Below are 20,000 nucleotides of genomic sequence, written 5' to 3'. Positions count from 1 at the left end.
AAGAGGGCCCTACCGTGGCTCTAATGGTAGGGCACTCGTCCGCTATGTGGCTGACCCGGGTTCGATTACGGCCAACTGCCAACTCTTCCCTGTCTCTCTCTCCCCTCTTGCTTCCTGTCCTAGTCTTTACTGTCCTATCTCGAAATAAAGACCAAAAGGTCCAAAAAATATACAGTATATTAAAAAAAATTATGACAAGAGCATGTGGGGATATGTGGTAAAGTGAAGAGGAAAATGGAAACGGTGTCTGCAGGGCTTGACATTAACTTTTTTTGCTTGCCGGCCGCTGTGGCTAGTGGTTTTCCCGAGTCACTAGCCATCCAGCTATTCTACTAGCCACAATTTTTTTTTATCATGACGCTTTACATCTAACCTCAGAAGATGAGGTGCTTCAAGAAGATGAGTGCATGGCTTTCGACATGGAGATAAAACAAACAAATAGAAACTGAGTAACTGAGCATTGTCTTGAACTTAAATACAAACAATTGATACACAAGGGGCAAAGAGCAGAATATACGCCATTCTGATATGTCATACCATAAAATAAGCTACCGGCCAAATTGAAATTGTTATCAGCCTTAGCCAAGTTTTACCAGCATTTGGCCGGTTGGCAGGAGCCAGTGTCAAGCCCTGGGTGTCTGAGCCCCATGTCCAAGTTCCTCTGTTTCCTCCAGTGCACAACTCTAAAGACTAACCGGAATAACGGCAAGAAGGGTGGAGAGAGACTGCACACGGATGTACACTGAAAGGTTTCGTAATCTTCACAAATGATTAAGCTGAAAACAAAACAAGAAGGGAAAAAAAAACATATTTCATGTCATCAGGCTCTAATCAATTACCCCATGATATTCACGTGAGGAATGTTGCTCAGGTTTCCGGCCCTCCCACACATCCTCCACAGCCAACCCAACACCCAACCCTGTTACACCTCACCTCGCCCCGCCCTCAGCCCCTCCTCCAGAAGTTGTCCCACGGCCAGATAGAGAGATGCCAAGAGCCAGCCAGACGTGTCCTTCTGCAGAAAGAGGTGTGCTGTTCATGCAATTTCCTGTTTGCAAAATGTAATCAGCTCAGTGAAGGTTCCTATACCAATAACCCATAACAAATGAAGTGTTTGGCGCTCACTGCAATGTGTGCAATGATTATGGAGTGGGGTGGGGGGGTTGGGGGGTTGTCCCCAGATACAGAGCAGCTAGGAGCAGGCTTTGTTCTGTTCCATGTGCATCAAAAATGCTTTGAGAGTGCTGACCCAAATTGTAGAGTCAATTCAAGTTAAACAAGAGAAGCTGCACCTTGCATACAGTCACAGATGCATTTTGGCTAGTGCCTTCATCAATTCTTATAATACATATAATATGTGTCATATAATCAGCTGAGGAAAATGAGGAGGAGGAGGAGGAGGGTTATGACGATGTGGAGGGTTTTGGTGTTCCATTAGGGGATGGGTGGGGAACCTATGGTCTGGGAGCTGTTCACGGCTTGTGAGGCCGCCTTATCCAACCCCCGATACAATTTTTATGCCATGCAATTTCACATGAAATATGACATGTTTTGTAAAGCAATCTTAGAAATAACACTCGCAATACAATTTTGCAAATACATATTTTCAGGGGACTTACTGAAAGTGGGGTCTGTTGTAAAGTTGGCCGCCTTCAAAATAGGCCTCAAGTGCAGGGGGAAAGTCTGGTTTGTGACCATAGTACGCCCCTTGGAGTGAAGTGGCCCGTCAAATGAAAAAGGTTCGGCACCCCTGCCCTAGGGCCTCATCCACACTAAGCCACTAGGCCTGAGCAGATGCTGCACCGGTGGAGCTGGTTGTCATGGGCTGCGGTCACCAGGGCAACTTGATCCAGGCTGACCCAGATGCTGAAGCCGAAAGTAGGCCTTGGGTGACGAGAGGAGGGGAGGGGAGGGGAGGAGAGGGGAGAGGGGAGGGGAGGAGAGGAGAGGAGGAGGAGAGAGGAGAGGAGAGGAGAGGAGAGGAGAGGAGAGGAGAGGAGAGGAAGGGAGGGGAGGGGAGTAGAGGAGAGGAGAGGAGAGGAGAGGAGAGGAGAGGAGAGGAGAGGAGAGGAGAGGAGAGGAGAGGAGAGGAGGAGAGGAGGGGAGGGGAGAGGAGAGGAGAGGAGTAGAGAAGAAAGGGCGCGCCGTTCTGCAAAGAGGAGCTGTGAAGGGAAACCAGGTGTCAGCCACAGGTGGAGCTCTGACAAGAACCAGGAAACCAAGTGGACGGGAAAAAACATGCACAATATGCAGAGAGGAGGAACTAAACGTCCTTAAAAGAATAAAGTCAGCATTAGAGTCTTCCTGGACTGGAGGAGAGCCATTGTTGGCTTCTGTGAAACGCACGATCCCCACCCTTTCCTGCAAGTAAGCACTGTGCACCATGCTCAACATCTGATACACCACTGGGAAAAACATAGTTAAAAAACGCTTCCAGCTACTTAATATGTGACAGATATTTTTACTTTTATCCTTCAGTGCACATCCTCTCACTTGGACAAGCACCTTGACGCACTGTTAACCGATATCAGCGAGACTAACAATGACTTGGAAGCCAAACCAGGAAGGATTACGCAACAGCAGACAAAAAAATGAATAATAATAAAGTGACAATTTTGCCAGTAATGGCTTCTTCTAGAGAATTCTTGTAGGGCTGACGGTAGGCCGCTGCACAGCTGTGCAGGAAACACTAGTCACCAGGCTGCGGTCCCAGTTGGAAACCAGCGCACTGCAGCACAGCCATCGTGACTAGGGATGGCACAAACCGCATCGAAAACCGAAACCGTACAATTCACACACATACCGAACCGAACCGAACCGTGCAATCCATCGCAAACCGCAATTCATGTACTGCCCAGAAAAATATGTAAAACAGAGATTCTAGGAGTATCTTATCCAGTCTCTCTGATTAAAACATTAGCGTATAAGACCAAATCAGAGGATGGCACAATTAAAATCATACCATTTTCACATTATAAGCCTATACAAACCATATGTAGGATATTTAGTGATAAGTCCGATTCTATTAGCCAGTGCACCATTTATCATGAACTAAAAAAAAAGAACTGTAGAGAACCGAAAACTGTGACCTTGACACCGCGATATGAACCGAACCGTGAATTTTGTGAACCGTACCACCCCTAATCGTGACGTGACCAGACCGACTGACCAGGTTCCACCACTACTACTACTACTACCGCTGCCCTCCAGACAAGACAAGTGTGACCTGACCAGCCTCCACTACTATTACGACTGCCCTCCAGACAAGCCTGGGGTGCATTTCTCGAAAGCATAGTTGTTAGCCAGTTAGCAACTTGGGTAGTTGCCAATGGGAAATTGCACTGCAAACAGCAAAGTAGCTAATGTTATTAGCAACTATGGTTTCGAGAAATGCACCCCAGGTGTGTGACCTGGCTGCCACACAACACAAGGGCTCGGTGACTTGACTCCCTGGCCTTCTTTCACACACATACACACACACGCACTCACACACACGCACGCACGCACACCTGTTTGCTTGTGTGCTGTGCAGTGTCACCGTGCCCCAACTAATGTGTTGTGGTTGGCCTCGGGTTGGATTGCATTTCACTGTGTTTGTGTGTGTGTGTGTGTGTGTGTGTGTGTGTGTGTGTGTGTGTGTGTGTGTGTGTGTGTGTGTGTGTGTGTGTGTGTGTGTGTGTGTGTGTGTGTGTGTGTGTGTGTTATAGCACACACAAACACACCAGGGCTTGGCATTAACTTTTTCACTTGCCGGCCACTGTGGCTACTGGTTTTCCCGAGTCACTAGCCATCCAGCTATTCTACTAGCCACAAATGTTTTTTTTTTTTTTTTTAAGTCATGATGCACTACATCTAACCTCAGATGAGATGCTTATAGCAAGAAGATGAGTGCATGGGTTTCTACATGGAAATAAAACAAATAGAAACAGAGTAACTGAGCTTTTTCATTAACTTAAATACAAACAATTGATACACAAGGGGCAACGTGCAGAATGTAAACTATTCTGATATGTCATACCATAGAATAAGTTACCTGCCAAATTGGCTAGTGACTCTGAAATTGTTACCAGCCACAGTCAAGTTTTACCAGCATTTGGCCGGTTGGCAGGTGCCAGTGTCAAGCCCTGAAACACACACACGGCAACAGGAAAAGTGATGGGAGCCACATCTTCACACAGGGCCTACATATTCTGACACAATTCCAGTTCAGACACAGGACACCGGGTCATTGTCTCTGTCTGCGCGCCTCTTGCGATGTATAGGCCTACTTTTCCAGCTCAATTTCTGCTCTCAAGAATTTCCTGAGTGTGCACTAAACTGGAACAGTTGCATAACTAGTCTATTTCCATGGATGTCTGGCCTGGCAGTAGGGAAAGGTGTGTGTGTGTGTGTTGTGGTTGGCCTCTGATTGAATTACATTTCATTGTGTGTGTGTGTGTGTGTGTGTGTGTGTGTGTGTGTGTGTGTGTGTGTGTGTGTGTGTGTGTGTGTGTGTGTGTGTGTGTGTGTGTGTGTGTGTGTGTGTGTGTGTGTCTGTGTGTCTGTGTGTCTGTGTGTCTGTGTGTCTGTGGTGTTTCTGTACTATGGCGTGTTTCTTCTTCTTACTTGAGCATTTATGCATGACTGGAGAAGTAGACTAACTTACACGGTACATCAGTGAAGTAGAAAAAGGAGAGAGAGAAAGCGAGAGAGAAAGCGAGAGAGAGGGAGAAAGAGGGGGGGCAAAGAGAAAGTGTGTGGAGTAGAAAAAAAGAAGCCAAAGAAAGAAAGGGAGTGAAGGTGAGGAGGAACAAAGAGAAAGAGCCGGTGGTGATTACTTTATGAAGGTGAACAGAACAGAAGAGAGACAAAGGGCATTGAGTACTTGAAAGATTTATCATCTTAGCGCTCTCTGTTGTGTGTCCCCACCATATCTCCTTCCACTTTTGCTTTCTCTGCCTCATTTTCTTTCGTTTCTCTCTTTCTCTCCGACCTGTTGCTCCACTCCTCTTTACGAGAAACTGCCATAACAGCTTGTCCTATTACTTGTAAAAAATGAACTTGCAACCTAACAGCCTCGCTCACACAATATGTGTGCAATGTGGTATGCACACAACTCAAGACAATCTTTGTGCATGCACACAACTGAGCCCCACATACTGCACCGCACACACCTGATGTAAATCCATGCATTTGTGCACAGGGTTACATTTATATCCATGTTTGTGCACATGCATTTCATGTATAGTATTATAGATGCATTTCGCGCGCACACACGCACACACACGCACACACGTGCGCGCGCATGCACACAAACGCGTGCGCGCATGCACGCGCACACACACACAGACATGCGTGTGCGCACACACACACGTGCGCACAAACAAAGCCATACAAAGGGACCAGGGTCACTGGCCACTGTGGAAAGTAGTTTTCCTGAGTCACTAGCTATTCAGCTATTCAACTAGCCACACATGTGAAATTCATTTTTTTCCTTTATCATAATACTGTACATCTAACTTCAGAAGATGATGTGCAAAGCAAGGAGATGAGTGCATAGCTTTCGGCATCAAATAGAAACTAAGTAACGGAGCATTTCCTTGAACTTAAATGCAAACAAAGGAATAAGCTATCTGGCCAAGTGGCTAATGACAATGAAATTACTATTACTAGCCACAGCCAGGTTTTACCAGCATTTGGCCAGTTGGCAGGTACCAATGTCAAGCCCTGATAGGGACACAGGCACGTGCAGATAAGAGGCATAAGAGGCTTCTGCTGGTATGCATTTTCAAAAAGCCAGTTAAGATTAATGGAACCTCCTTTTCAAAGAAAAATTGCAACACACACACACACACTGCAAAGACAGTAAGCATTTCCTTCTGCAGCCACATTGTCACAGACACACCGGCTCCTCCACTGTCCGGCAGTGTGTGTGTGTGTGTGTGTGTGTGTGTGTGTGTGTGTGTGTGACGAGAGCGTGTAACCACCAGCAGAAGCAACACGGACAACATCACATCCTGCAGGGGGAGGACACGCTCTCTCTCTCTCTCTCTCTCTCTCTCTCTCTCTCTCTCTCTCTCTCTCTCTCTCTCTCTCTCTCTCTCTCTCTCTCTCTCTCTCTCTCTCTCTCTCTCTCTCTCTCTCTCACTGTGAGAACTTGTGTGGGGAGAGGCCGGAGGGAGGGGTGGAGTAGGGTGGGGTGGGGTAAAGTGGAGGCATGGCTGACAGGGCCCCGGAAACCACCGGAAAGACACCCACTCACGGGGAAGAGGAGAGGAGGGGAAGTTGCCCATATATGAGCAATGACTAATGACGGCCAGTTAGAGAGAGAGAGAGAGAGAGAGAGAGAGAGAGAGAGAGAGAGAGAGAGAGAGAGAGAGAGAGAGAGAGAGACAGACAGACAGACAGAGAGAGAGAGAGACAGAGAGACAGAGAGACAGAGAGAGAGGGAGGCAAAAAGGAGGTAGATGCCTGTCATGGGAAGGGCAGGATCCGGATAACAACACAATCAGTTATGTACACTTCACCACCTCTCTCTCCTTCTGCACACACACACACACACACACACACACTTTTCATGCACATTTTGTAGCCCACTCAACAAATACCGTGCAATGCCAATGGCTATAGTCACCAAGATATGACACTGTTCAAAACTCAATGAAGAGCTTTACAGTTGTTTCTGTCGCCACTTTGGTAACAGCATTATGCAATGTGGATGCAGCCGGGTGGCCAGGGGCAAAGGTGAGAGCAATAGGAGAGAGAGAGAGGGAGAGAGGACAAAGACAGAGAAAGGATGAGAGAGAATGGGAGAAAAAAGAGGGGAAAAGAGACAGAGAGAGAAAGGCTGTGTGTGTAACAGAGAAAGAGAGGGAAGAAGAGAGAGAGAGAGGGAGCGAGAGCGAGAGAGAGAGAGAGAAAGAGACAGAGAGAAAGAAGGACAGGGAGAGAGAAAGAGGGGCAGAGAGAGAAGGAGAGAAAAAGACGGAGAGAGTGAGAGGGAAAGAGAGAGAGCGAGGGATGAGACTCCTGCACAAACAGACAAAGGGCTGGGGTGAAACTGAGCCTGGGAAGCTTTTGTCAGGCCGGTGAGGAGCGCATTTTTTCCCACACCTCCCTGGATCCGCACAGAAACTAGCGCCAGAGCCCCGCCAGAAATTCCACAAGGGATTCCACCAAACACATACACACCACTTCCTTCCAGCTCCTGAAGCTCAGGAGTACTCTCAAATGCATGCAACCAAGCTCACCCACACACTTACACATACTCTCACACTCTCCCTCACACACGTTCACACACTTCGTAGGGGGATTTCTTTTTGGTCATGCACAATGCTGGTAAAAAACTTGACCACACACAGAGATTCTGAGGAAGCTGGTTGCCTAACTGACGACACACGTGGCGTAGCCAGCCGACGGACTGCTGTGATGTAGCAGGAAGCAGACGTGTGGCTGTCTTTCCGCCGTGAAGCCTCCACTCGCGGTGATGTGCAAGCTCCCGTATGTCCACACATCCACCAGTCCCGTCCGCCACATTCACACATCTTGGCCACAATACAGCAGCCGTGCTCTGATCAAACATTGCACAAGCAAGCACGTCTTACTGACGCACAACGGCACACACAAGCCGGCTGCAGTGACGGGAAAGCAAGGGGACGGGAGCCAGAGAGACAGGCCAGGCGGACTCTTGTGACGATAATGCTGGAATCGGTGTATAGAGAGAGTTGATGCAGCTCAATAGTCTTCTTTTTTAACTTTGTTATTACTTTTACAGGTGCATTGCGACGCCACATGCATCTTTGTCAAAGTCCATTAAGCCTTCCACGCTCTCATTTGTACTCTGGTGCTAAATAGTGTTTTTTTTACAGGTGGTCTTAAAAAGTTATCACTGTCTGAAACAACCAAAGTCAACCGGCTTTTAAAACAGTCATAATCACCCATGGATGACATCTCTCCCAGACATTGAAATCCACCATTACCTTCTGACTATGTTTTCTGTCTAACAATTTGATAACCTGTTAGTACTACTACTACTGGGAGAGGCTGTGACACAACATTCCATTGTCCCTGGGAGCCGGCCCATCTGCAAGGGCCCCGGGAGTTACTTACAGGGGCCCCTTGCTATAGAGATAGAGAGCACGTGCAAGAGGGGAGGCTCAGGAGGTGGAGGGGGTTAGAGAGAGAGAGAGAGAGAGAGAGAGAGAGAGAGAGAGAGAGAGAGAGAGAGAGAGAGAGAGAGAGAGAGAGAGAGAGAGAGAGAGAGAGAATGCACGAGTGGATGCTTGTGTGTCCAGGGGAGCTTTGGATGTAATGGATTGGGAATGTTTTAGATACGTGTGTGGGAAGGGGGCTTTGTACATATGTAAGTCAGGAGGTGTGTGTGTGTGTGTGTGTGTGTGTGTGTGTGTGTGTGTGTGTGTGTGTGTGTGTGTGTGTGTGTGTGTGTGTGTGTGTGTGTGTGTGTATGTGTGTGTGTGTGTGTGTGTGTGTGTGTGTGTGTGGTAGAGTTGGTGTGTGTGTGTGTGTGTGTGTGTGTGTGTGTGTGTGTGTGTGTGTGTGTGTGTGTGTGTGTGTGTGTGTGTGTGTGTGTGTGTGTGTGTGTGTGTGTGTGTGTGTGTGTGTGTGTGTGTGTGTGTGTGTGTTGGCTGCATGTGAGTGGCAAAGTCAGGAGATGTATTGTGCATAGTAGTCTCGTGTGCCAAACTCCATAGGCAGTGCAGGGAGGCCTGTGTAAAAGGCTGCATTGGATGCAACACCTGTCCCTGACCCACATAGAGGCCCATTGTGGCACACCTGGGACCAGCCATCGCTCCTACTGACACCACCACTATACCGCTCACTTACATTGGAACTGTCCAAAGAGACACACCCTCACACACATTCACACACACACACACACACACACACACACACACACACACACACACACACACCACACACACACACACACACACACACACACACACACACTTAGACAGACACTCACACAGACAGACATGCACATGCACACACACACACACACACACACACACACACACACACACACACACACACACACACACACACACACACACACACACACACACACACACACACACACACACTTAGACAGACACTTACACAGACAGACATGCACATGCACACACACACACACACACACACACACACACACACACACACACACACACACACACACACACACACACACACACACACACAGACACAGACACAGACACAGACGCACACACATGTAACACACACATTCACACACACATTCACACACACACCAGGTGGAGGAAATGACAAGAGGATGTGTGTTTGACCGCACTCTTGCCTGAAGAACAAAATTACAACACTGCATGTTCAACTTCTGGAAACTTGCACAAGCAATATATAGGTCATTATTTTAAAAAAAATGGCAGAAAGAAATAGCAATACACCTAAATGCTACAAGGGTTTACTCTCCTTCCAAGTACGAGATTTTCACACAAATGCAAAAGGTGCCACATTTACTTAAAAAGAATCCAAAAAGCATTTAATAACAAGAAAGGGGGCCACGTCTCTTATGACATTTTTTTCTTTTTCTCATCACTTCATGAACATTCAGCACCTTGTCAATCTGCACGTTATTGCCAAGCTGTCATGTAGCCGTACTTGTTCTGCACACACAGCATGCTAACGATGCTATATATCTATGGGCTGCTTTGTCTGCTGAAGCTGAGATTTCAGTCTATGGCTCACTGTCTTGTAGGACTGGCCATCCATCTCCTCCTTGAGATCTTCTACCACAACGCATATTAACACTCACACTCACACAGACACTCAATTTGATCCATCCACACACAAAAAAATGGTTGATGCAAGTTATCAAGAATTGCTGTGGTCCACGAACTATGATTTTATGAATTTTACAATGAATAGTTATTAGGTTTAGAAATAATAATTACATTATTGTAGAATGCATGCTTCTAGAATGTTCTAGAATGACCCTTGAAGCAGCAGTGGCACTGACGTATAAGAGTAATATACTATACACGTCAGTGAGCAGTGGCTTAAAGGCATTCTAAAAGGATTGTTGCTTGAAAGTTTACATGAGAAAGAGAATGTGTGTACGCACTCTCTGGGATCAGAGTTCGCTTCAGCACGCGTCACAGACATAGAGTGATCCGGATCAGAGTCACAAAACACGCATGTCTGAGTGACATGTCCGGGCAAAGCGCGGTCCATGTGCTTTCTCCTTATCCTCACATGATTCCTTTGTTCTGCAATCAGCAGTTCCAGGAGCATACAGTGTGTACAGAATAGCTGCTCCGAATAGCTCAATGGCGCCATCTGTGGGAAACGTTGATACCATGCAGCATGATGATGATACCCATGGCTTGTTCAATGTCTTTCATGCATGTACTCTTAATATGTAGTAACCTGTTAACTTGCTAGCATCATTTTAGAAATGCATTGGGAAGTGACTAATGCTAAAGACATCTCAACGTCTTTATGGTAGGCCTACATGACTTTGATGGATTTGTGTGAGTTACACATACTAGCCTTTCAATATCCAGGCAACAATATGCAATGCTTCTCCTAATCGCCAGACTCAAATTCAAGTCAATATGGTACAATAAGAGTGACCCTAGGCCTAGGGACTCTTTTTTAAGAGTTTTTAAAGACTCTTTTATGGACTCTTTTTTTAAGCCAGCATTTAATTTGATTGGATTTTAATCTAGCCCTTAGGCAATCAAGCAACCACGGAACAATGATTAGGACGATGACACACTTCTGAACCAAAAAAAAACCAAAAACAATCACACTCAAAAGAATAAAACTCGGTCATATTCAGTGACACAAAACAACAGAATGGTGAAATCGCCCGTACAAGAGAGGCAATGACTCATCGGTCACACGGACGGGAGGTTGTCTGACATAATGCATGGGTGCCTCTGTGAACTTGACAAGATACTGTAGGTGACCCTCAGTCAGCAATGGAAAGTCCCTCATTCCTGCCACGTACGACAGAGGAAAAATACAGGCAGCGCCGCTGCTGAACCGTCTGATAGTCAGTCAGAGGCCAGGAAGTCACACGACTACTGTACTATAGCGCATCTGGGATAAAGGTCACATGAGCTAATCACATGGCAATACAAGCAGGCAGTACAGGCAATACCATGCAACAGGCCAAAGGACCTATTACAACAGGCAACGAGCAGACAACAGTGCTGTGAGGGTGGTCATTATATTGCGTGCATGAGTGCATGTTAGAAAACGAGAGTGAGAGAGAGAGAAAGAGAAAGAGAGGGAGAGAGACAGAGAGATAGAGCGATAGAGAGAGAGACAGACAGACAGACAGACAGACACATAGACAGAAACAGAGACAGACAGAGACAGAGAACTGAAAGAACAACAATCTGCATCGCTGAGCATTAAAGTGAATGACAGCTGTTTTCCTTCCAGTGAGACGGAGGGAGGAAGCGGTTGTATTTTCAGTTGCCTGTCTGCTGCACTGCGCTATGTCGTTCTCACATGACCACTTCCGTCACATGAGAGACAAGGTGCATTCATTCACAACAACTTCACGCTTCACTACCAGCCAATGCCGCAGAGGTAGTAAGTTACTGCACTAGTAGTGAAAGCAATGTTTCATTCAGTCCACATGGCGAACACAGCAACGATAAGACAATAAGCAATCTGTAGTAATGTTGAAAAGAATTGCATTGTTCTGTCAGGACTGCAGCAATACAATAGGTCACTAAACCTAACATACTTAAAACACATTCCCGTACTTCTATTCACATTCTATAAACAATATGTTGTGCATTTACTGTATATAAGACTCATTGAGATTTTCTAGTAGCAGACCGTCAAGGTGGCTCAACCACAGCTAATGGCAAGAATGAATTCAATATTTTTGGTTTATTCTGGATAATCGAAAAAGCATATTCATTGCTTGTACATTCATTATGAACTATTCATTTGTTTATTTAATTCATACAACAGTGGAATTAGCTGTGGCTATACCTGATGTCTGCGAACTAAAAAACCTCAATGACCCATAAAAGGGCGTTAAGACGTTTACATAGAAAATGTACAGAAAATGCATGGGGGTTATACTACAGTAAATGTACCATATTTGTGCAAAGGTGTGTAAAGTAGAAATAGAAGTAAAAGAAAGGTACATTAGGTACTGCTGAATAGGCTACTTTGTGTAACAACTATGTAACATCATTTTCTAGTATTGTACTGTATTAATAATGAATGTACTTCGAATTTTGCTTTATATCCCTCTATATTTTTATGCGTGTAATCACTTGGCAAAAGCCCCCATAACAACTGCCTGTGCAATGCATCAATCCACCACAGGAGGGAGCCATTGCCTTGTACACAAGGGAACATCAAGTGTAGGTCTATGCCCCCATGTATAATTGATGCTGTTAGTCAAGGATGTCATTTGATCACTTCACAAAGCCCCGGCCCACAATAAAAGGGGGGCACTCAGTCCATTTCCTAATGAGGTAGAGCACAAACATATGTCCAGTGTTACTAGGCAGACAGGAGCACATGTAAAGGGTTGGCCAACACATCTTTCTCAGGGAGAGTGGATGGAATGGGGATATGAATACAGGGAGACTCTTTTGGATGGATGTGGACACTGCCATGGACCAAATATGGTTCAGATTTTATTATTATGAGTTGAATTAAGTGCACTTACGCTCCATCTCTCCCTCTCTCTCCTTTCTCTCTCTCTCTTTCCCTCTCTGTCCTTTCTCTCTCTGTCCTTTCTCTTTCCCTCTCTGTCCTTTCTCTTTCCCTCTCTGTCCTTTCTCTCTCTCTCTCTCTCTCTCTCTCTCTCTCTCTCTCTCTCTCTCTCTCTCTCTCTCTCTCTCTCTCTCTCTCTCTCTCTCTCTCTCTCTCTCTCAACAGTACTTTGGCATGAAGGCCTATTGATTCAAATGCTTACCTTACTTTAAATGTAATGAATTGCCCTAAGATGCTTGTAGTTCTCATTAAGGCTAGGCACCTAGATTCGCTTTGCCTCTTTGTCTCCTTCTAGCCTAGTCTATTTTTTTAGTAAATTAGTTCTTTTTGAGGACAGGCCAAATTAAGTCTTTTCCCCCTCCACTCCACTACTTACTTCAACAGAAGTCAATTAGCTAAAACGTTTTGGACTCAAATTGGAAATCAATCATTAGAGACAGACATTCCCTTTCATGTCCCAACAGCGTGTTCCTCTCTGACGTTTATCCTACCAGTCAAGACAACAGACCACACACATACCTATTTGAGTGCCACGATTCCCTAAATGGTAACAGAACATTTTCAACAATACAATATACAAGACAGGGCCCTAAATTTAAAAAAAAAATCCTCACCAGTCAAAATGGCTAGTCGATGTTAATCTCACTAGCCAAGCACACTCTCACTAATGGGTTAAAGTGGCTATTAAATTCAGCCAAACTGAAATTTCACCAGCATTTGGCAGGTTGGCTGCTGTTTATTTAGAGCCCTGAATATAGAGCACTACAGACTGTGTCTCAGAGTGTAACCAACCATCCAACACTGGGAGAAGCTCTGTTTTGAAGATGTTTCCTTCCGTTACCAAGGAAGATAATGAATATTTGACCAGGAGCTAGACAAATCCCATCACCATGATGAGCTCTGACCAGAATGGCTCCAGTTTTATGCAATGGGGGATTTGTATTCTTTCACCAAACTAAGGGGGCAATGTAAGAAATATAAATGTAATAAGCCTTTAAATATCGCATATTGTGCTGGTTTAATAGTCATAAAATATTCTTTTTCTTAAATTCCTATAATATTGAGTCAATGAGAACAATAGAATGAGTGTTTTTCTAGGAGAAACACATGCTGCATCATAACAAAAAATTACTGTAAATATTCCTAAATAATAAAGAAGCCAATTGTGCAGAAGTCATCAGTTTTGTTTTTTTGCTCTTTGCAATAGCATATGTAGAATGCAGACTGGACTGCACTGGTGTGAAGTGATTAACTTGGTCTGAGAACCAGTTCACCAGATTGCTCATTCAACCATCCCCATGTGACTTACTAGCCCACTCACAGACTAGCTACAGTTGTACAGTGCAATGGTTTGGCAATGCATCCATAAATATGATTAGCAAGTTAAATAAATACATCTTCTCTTAGGTCTGTTGACGTCGATCAGTCCCTACTCCAAAAGTCAAGCATCTGCCAACTGCCCACGTCATATGCCAACCTCATCATCATCATCATACAATAAGGCTGCTTAAGTAATACATTGTGCTGCCAGTGCCAATATTGCTCATGTTTGACTTTCTTACCACATAATGAGAACAAAATGTAATTCCACAGTAGTAACAGGGCAAGCAAACATTTAAGAGGCTGCAACTGGCTGGTGGTGTTGGGCAACTGTCCAGACCAGCACGATTTGAAACCTCATAAAACACTATTGTAGCTGCTTCAAAGTCAGGCTGAAGAGAGTGCATGCATGCATGTGCAAATCTGCAGCCTCTGTGGCCTAATGTTCACGTAGTTAGGAGTTTATCCAATGGCTTAAGAGTAGGGGTCGACCGATACGGGTTTTTTGATGGCCGATGCGATACCGATTTTTTCCCCATGGCCCATGGCCGATACCCGATTTCCGATACCCGATTTCCGATACCGATATGGGTTAAAAAAAAAAGTTTAAAAAATGACAAATATTCCAGGTCTCAAGTTAAAAATAAATAGCCATTTATTTAACATAATCAAATTGAGGTAGAACTTTAAGTAAAAAACAATGAACAATGAACAACCAAGTAATACAAAAATAAAGTGTCTTGGTGCTTTTATAAAACCTGAATAACATAAAATAATAAATATTTCAAGTGACTGAACTGACGTTAAGAACAAGTAACAAAAAAATGTAAAATAATAGTAATAACAATAAATAAACAAAAATGTGCATGACAGACTCTTAATAGTCTTTAGTTGTGTAAAAAAAAAAATAATAATAATAAATAAACAAAATTGTGCATAATCTGCATGAAAGACTCTTGTAAATGACGCTGGGTGCGTATCGGCCGTATCGGCCATGTGTATCGGCCGATGCCGATACACCTGAACAACGCTAATATCGGCCCGATATATCGGCCGGCCGATATATCGGTCGACCCTTACTTAAGAGTCCTTGAGCCAGGCATCTAGCCCCACGGTGCTTCATGGGGGTGGGTGGCATCCCTCTACAGTACGTAACTCACTCACTTCAAGTAGGTCTGCTGACGTCAGTTGTTTTTTTCCCCTTTCGTCTTTACTCCACCATTCACTCACTTCCTCATTTCCTTTCCGTCTTTAACAGCCAAGATGTATAATGCTCAATGAGATTTTCTAGTAGCAGACATCTCGGTGGCGCAACAACAGCTAATGCCACTGTTGTATGAATTCAATATTGTTTTGTATATACTGGATTATCTACGAAGGATATTCATTGCTTGTACGCTAATAACAAACTATTCATTTGTTTATTTAATTCATACAACAGTGGCATTAGCTGTGGCTATACCACCTGACGTCTGCTAACTAAAAAAAAACCTCAATGACCCATAAAAGGGCGTTAAGAAGTTAAGCCTCACACTCCGCCCCGTTCGCTTTCCTTCCAAACTACTCCAAACAGAGAGCAATAATTTCACAACCGGGCCACAGGGGTCAAAGCTATTACAGTATTGTAACTCAGCGGTGGGCTCTCCAGTATTGGGACAACTTGCTTGTTGCATCATGCTGACAGTGTGCTAAGAGAAAACCAGAGGGACCTACCTCAATCTTCGGTGGGGATGGGAAGAGATCTGAGCGCCCAAATTCAGCTTAGACTCAAGAAGAACACCTAAGACAGAGAAAGAAACGTGAAAATAACAGATGAATGTTAGGAACTTGTGGTGTTAGGGAAAACAACACCAGTCTTTATAAACATTATGATGTTCCTACAGATATTCCCACAGGCTCTGACTTTGATAATGTCTGCTACATGACTTCAAAGGGAAGCCGTTGCTCCAATCAGCAATATTATCATAGATGTCGCACAGAGACGTGCTAGCAGTGACCTTCAGCCCCCTCCAAACACACACACACACACACACACACACACACACACACACACACACACACACACACACACACACACACACACACACACACACACACACACACACACACACACACACACACACACACACACACACACACAGTCAAAGTAAGGGTGGAGGTTTAAGGACACTACACACATGCATAACCCTGTCAGAAGGAGCAACATCGGATTCATGGGAGAATGGGAGAGAGAGAGAGAGAGAGAGAGAGAGAGAGAGAGAGAGAGAGAGAGAGAGAGAGAGAGAGAGAGAGAGAGAGAGAGAGAGAGTCAGAGTGTGTGTGTGGTGTATGTGTGTGTGTTGACTGTTGCATTCCAGTAAAACCAGTCAAACCTTGTCCCTCTGTAGTGTAAACTAAAACCCAGTGGCCAAAAAATCTCCACAGCTAAAAACACACGCTGGTTTGAGACAGTGCTTACAAGGGAGGTCTGGAAACACTCTACAGTCTGCCTGCCTGTTGTGTGTGTGTGTGTGTGTGTGTGTGTGTGTGTGTGTGTGTGTGTGTGTGTGTGTGTGTGTGTGTGTGTGTGTGTGTGTGTGTGTGTGTGTGTGTGTGTGTGTGTGTGTGTGTGTGTGTGTGTGTGTGTGTGTGTGTGTGTGTGTGTGTTTCCTCGACTCTTGTCTCCCAGCTCTGGCTTCCTCCGCACTGACTCCACAGGCCTCTCTCTGCCCACAATGCAGAAGGAATGTCCCAAAAATGTCACTGGTGGTCGATATGGAAAAGGGAGTGCACCAGCACAGTCACTCCACACTGAGCAGCATCGGATCCTTGTGTCGTGTTAACATTTGCTTTGACAACATTCAGTCTGATTTGAACTCGGATGACAAAGTCAGGGTCGGTCTAGTAGCACCATTGTTTGTACAGGTTCTTTCCGTGAGAGCTGCGTCAGCCTTGTTCATGAATTGTAAAGATGACACTACATTTATGTGATGAATAAACTGATTTGCATTTTCCGCAAAGCTATCCTGTGTGTTTGAGAAAGAGTGCAAGTGTGTTGCAAATGTTCCTTTAACTTGTTACAGTGCCTAACAATATGAATGAGCGAAGTTGTGACCATCAGTTCCTCCCATCAGTTCTTCATCAGTGTGTCAAAACTTACTGTTAGCTCTGACTCAACCGCCTTCTGGTAACCGGCCGCAAGACATACGAACTGACACTCCCTAGTCAGGGAGTGAGTCAAAGCCTTGAGCCCTTTGACAGCCTTGGCTTCGAAAAAATACATCCGCAGGATACATCATACAGTGCAGCGGTGCTCAATGCTAAACGTATTAGTGTGTTAATAAAAAGGTCGCAAGTAGGGATGGAATTCCTATGGGTATTTCTAAGTAACAGATATACAAGTTCACAGATATGTGGCGTACCGTGGGCAGACACTTAGTAGTAGGAGCAATGACACCTAGTACATAAACACACATCAAACTTTCTTACATTACATTACATTACCTTCTTTTATCCAAAGCGATTTACAGTCATTTACAGGGTGATGGTTACAGTCCATGGAGCAATGTGGGGTTGTGCCCTGCACTGCAAGGGCACTTCAGCCATGTATGGAGGTGTAAGGAAAGTAAAGGTGGGATTTGAACCGACACCCTCTGATCTCAAGACCACCTCCCTAACCATTTAGACCATGGCTGCCCCATTAGACCACGGCTGGCTACCCCATTAAACCAGGCTGCCCTAAGTTCTAATATAGTGTACTGATTTAATAAGATAATCTTCAACTCTCGCTATGACAGGCACAAAAAGAAAGATTTCTAGAAAACCTGACTATCCCATGTGTTGACTTTCCTTACACACCTTCCTTCGTGGTGGCCGAAGTCAAAAAAGGAAGGAGAGATCTAACGTACACTTGTTCACACCGTTTTAAGCAGCAGGAGAAAGGGGCAAACGTCTTGGCTGTTGCCTTCGTCAGTGTCTGCAGGGCGAAGTCAAAAGACAATGGCACTCACTGATGCCTTCTAAGGGGGAGGAAAAAGGGAGCATTTGGACACAGCTACATATACGAATGGACAGTCCAGTGGTCCTTGGATGCTCTGGAGTACCAGCAAGGAGCAATCTGGGTGGTGATGATGATGACGATGATGATGATGATGACTGACCAAAACGATACACTTGCAGGCTTGGCTACAGCAGCAGGGCTACATGCGGATATATGGATCGCTAGGCAACAGGCAGGAAACTCGTCATGGAGACAGTGGAGAGACAGAGAGAATTGGAGAGAGGGGGGGGGAAGAGGGGGAGGGAGGAAGATGGGAAGAGAGGGAATATGTGAGAAACAGTGAGTTAAGGATGAAAAGGAAGTCAAAAAAATAAAATATAATAAAGAGAGAGGGAGTGAGAGAGAGAGGGGGGGAGAGAGAGAGAGAGAGAGAGAGAGAGGAGAGAGGGAGGGACAGACAGAGGGAAAGAGGAACAGAAACGGAGAGAGAGAGAAGAGAGAGAGAGAGAGAGAGAGAGAAAGAGAGAGAGTGAGAAAGAAAGAGAAAAAGAGAGAGAAGCATTCACAATTTTCTCCAATGCAAGTCATATACTACAGTATAGAATCCAAAGTCCATGAGCAGTGTAGCTCCACTTCCCCATTCAGTGGGCTGCTCGTATGAAGCCTGCAGTACACGTCCTTAGCCTCCCTCCAGCCAGAAAAACACACTAATTATTCCCCCATCACCCTGTATTTAAAAACAGCAATTACACCACTCTCCAGCACAGAGACTAGTATTCATTAAGGCAAACTTATTCTGAGCTTCGAAGGCCTGTAATTTCTCTCTTATTTAACATTTATAAAATGCATAATAGTAATTTATTTTTACCATTGTTCACATGTTGCACAAACTGGAGTGTATATGTGTATCCTGCCTATATATATATATATATACACGATTGACTATTCTGTCTTGTCAAGTAGTGAGCAATTTATCCTGCCTTCCCAGGTGAAAAAGTGGTTCAATTTAGTACAATAAAAGCACGACTGAAGTGTACTTAGCATGTTAAAAGCGCACTCACACTTTTTGTGCTAAGAAAAAGTATGTTTACAATATGCTTATTTAAAGTGTACTTAAAATTAGATGTAATTAAGTTGCTCTCAAAGAAAGTACACTTTGCGAACCATACATAAAGTGCACTTAGAAGATGTTTGGCTAAAGTGTATTTAGAGGAATATACTAATAGTGTTCTAATAGTGAACTTACTAAAAGTGACTTCGAAGTGTGATTTTCTATAGTGCGCTTTAAAGTAAATCACTTTAACATATTGGAAGTATACTTTTTCTAAGTGCACCATGATTGTGCTTCATCCAAATATATTCAAAGTGTGCTTACACAAAGTGCATTTACCCATCATGCATCATCATGCATGTACCATCATGCAATGCACTTCTTGGAGCTAAATTTCACAAACAGAAAGCCATTTACCTCTAAGGAATATCTTTGGTTTGCATGAAAATATTACTCATTGTTATATTCTGCATTTATTGTAGGAGTTTTAACATTTTAAAGTGGTACACAAAAAATGGCCATGTTCCCACCGTCATTATGATGGTCACGTATATGTTCTGGTATATATAGACTCACGCTTCCCATGATATCATGGTGAGAGGCAAGTTGGAACTAGTTGTTCAAACAAAGAATCAAGGGTCACCATTCGTGATTAATTCAAATGATCAACTGCAGGAAGGTGGAACAAGAATGAAGTAAAGTGAAATGTGTAAGTTATCTGAAATCTCTGTAACAATGCAATGATTGTAAATGTCAGTCGTGTTAGGCATGCATACTGTATCACTACTGTAACATGTGGCTGTGTGTAACGTACAAGCTCTGAGAACCAGCATGGATTGTTGTATTACATTTATATTATTCGTTGTACTTGGGAGTGTACTGTAAATATACACTACTTCAAGCATACCTGTTATATATTTA

General features: G+C 44.4%; 1 protein-coding gene across 1 annotated transcript in view; it reads right to left on the bottom strand.

The window, feature by feature from the left end:
• gng12b (guanine nucleotide binding protein (G protein), gamma 12b) overlaps positions 1-20,000 on the bottom strand; it is a 93,623-nt gene that overhangs the window by 42,595 nt on the left and 31,028 nt on the right. The window contains exon 2 of the mRNA XM_063201585.1: positions 15,763-15,829. The gene's annotated coding sequence lies outside the window, so the exon portion shown is untranslated. The remainder of the gene's footprint in view (positions 1-15,762; positions 15,830-20,000) is intronic.

The sequence above is a fragment of the Engraulis encrasicolus genome, chromosome 6, assembly GCF_034702125.1.
Source record: "Engraulis encrasicolus isolate BLACKSEA-1 chromosome 6, IST_EnEncr_1.0, whole genome shotgun sequence".
NCBI classification, from domain to species: domain Eukaryota; kingdom Metazoa; phylum Chordata; class Actinopteri; order Clupeiformes; family Engraulidae; genus Engraulis; species Engraulis encrasicolus.
The sequence above is the reverse complement of the archived record's forward strand: the minus strand, read 5'-3'. Positions and strand labels throughout refer to the sequence as shown.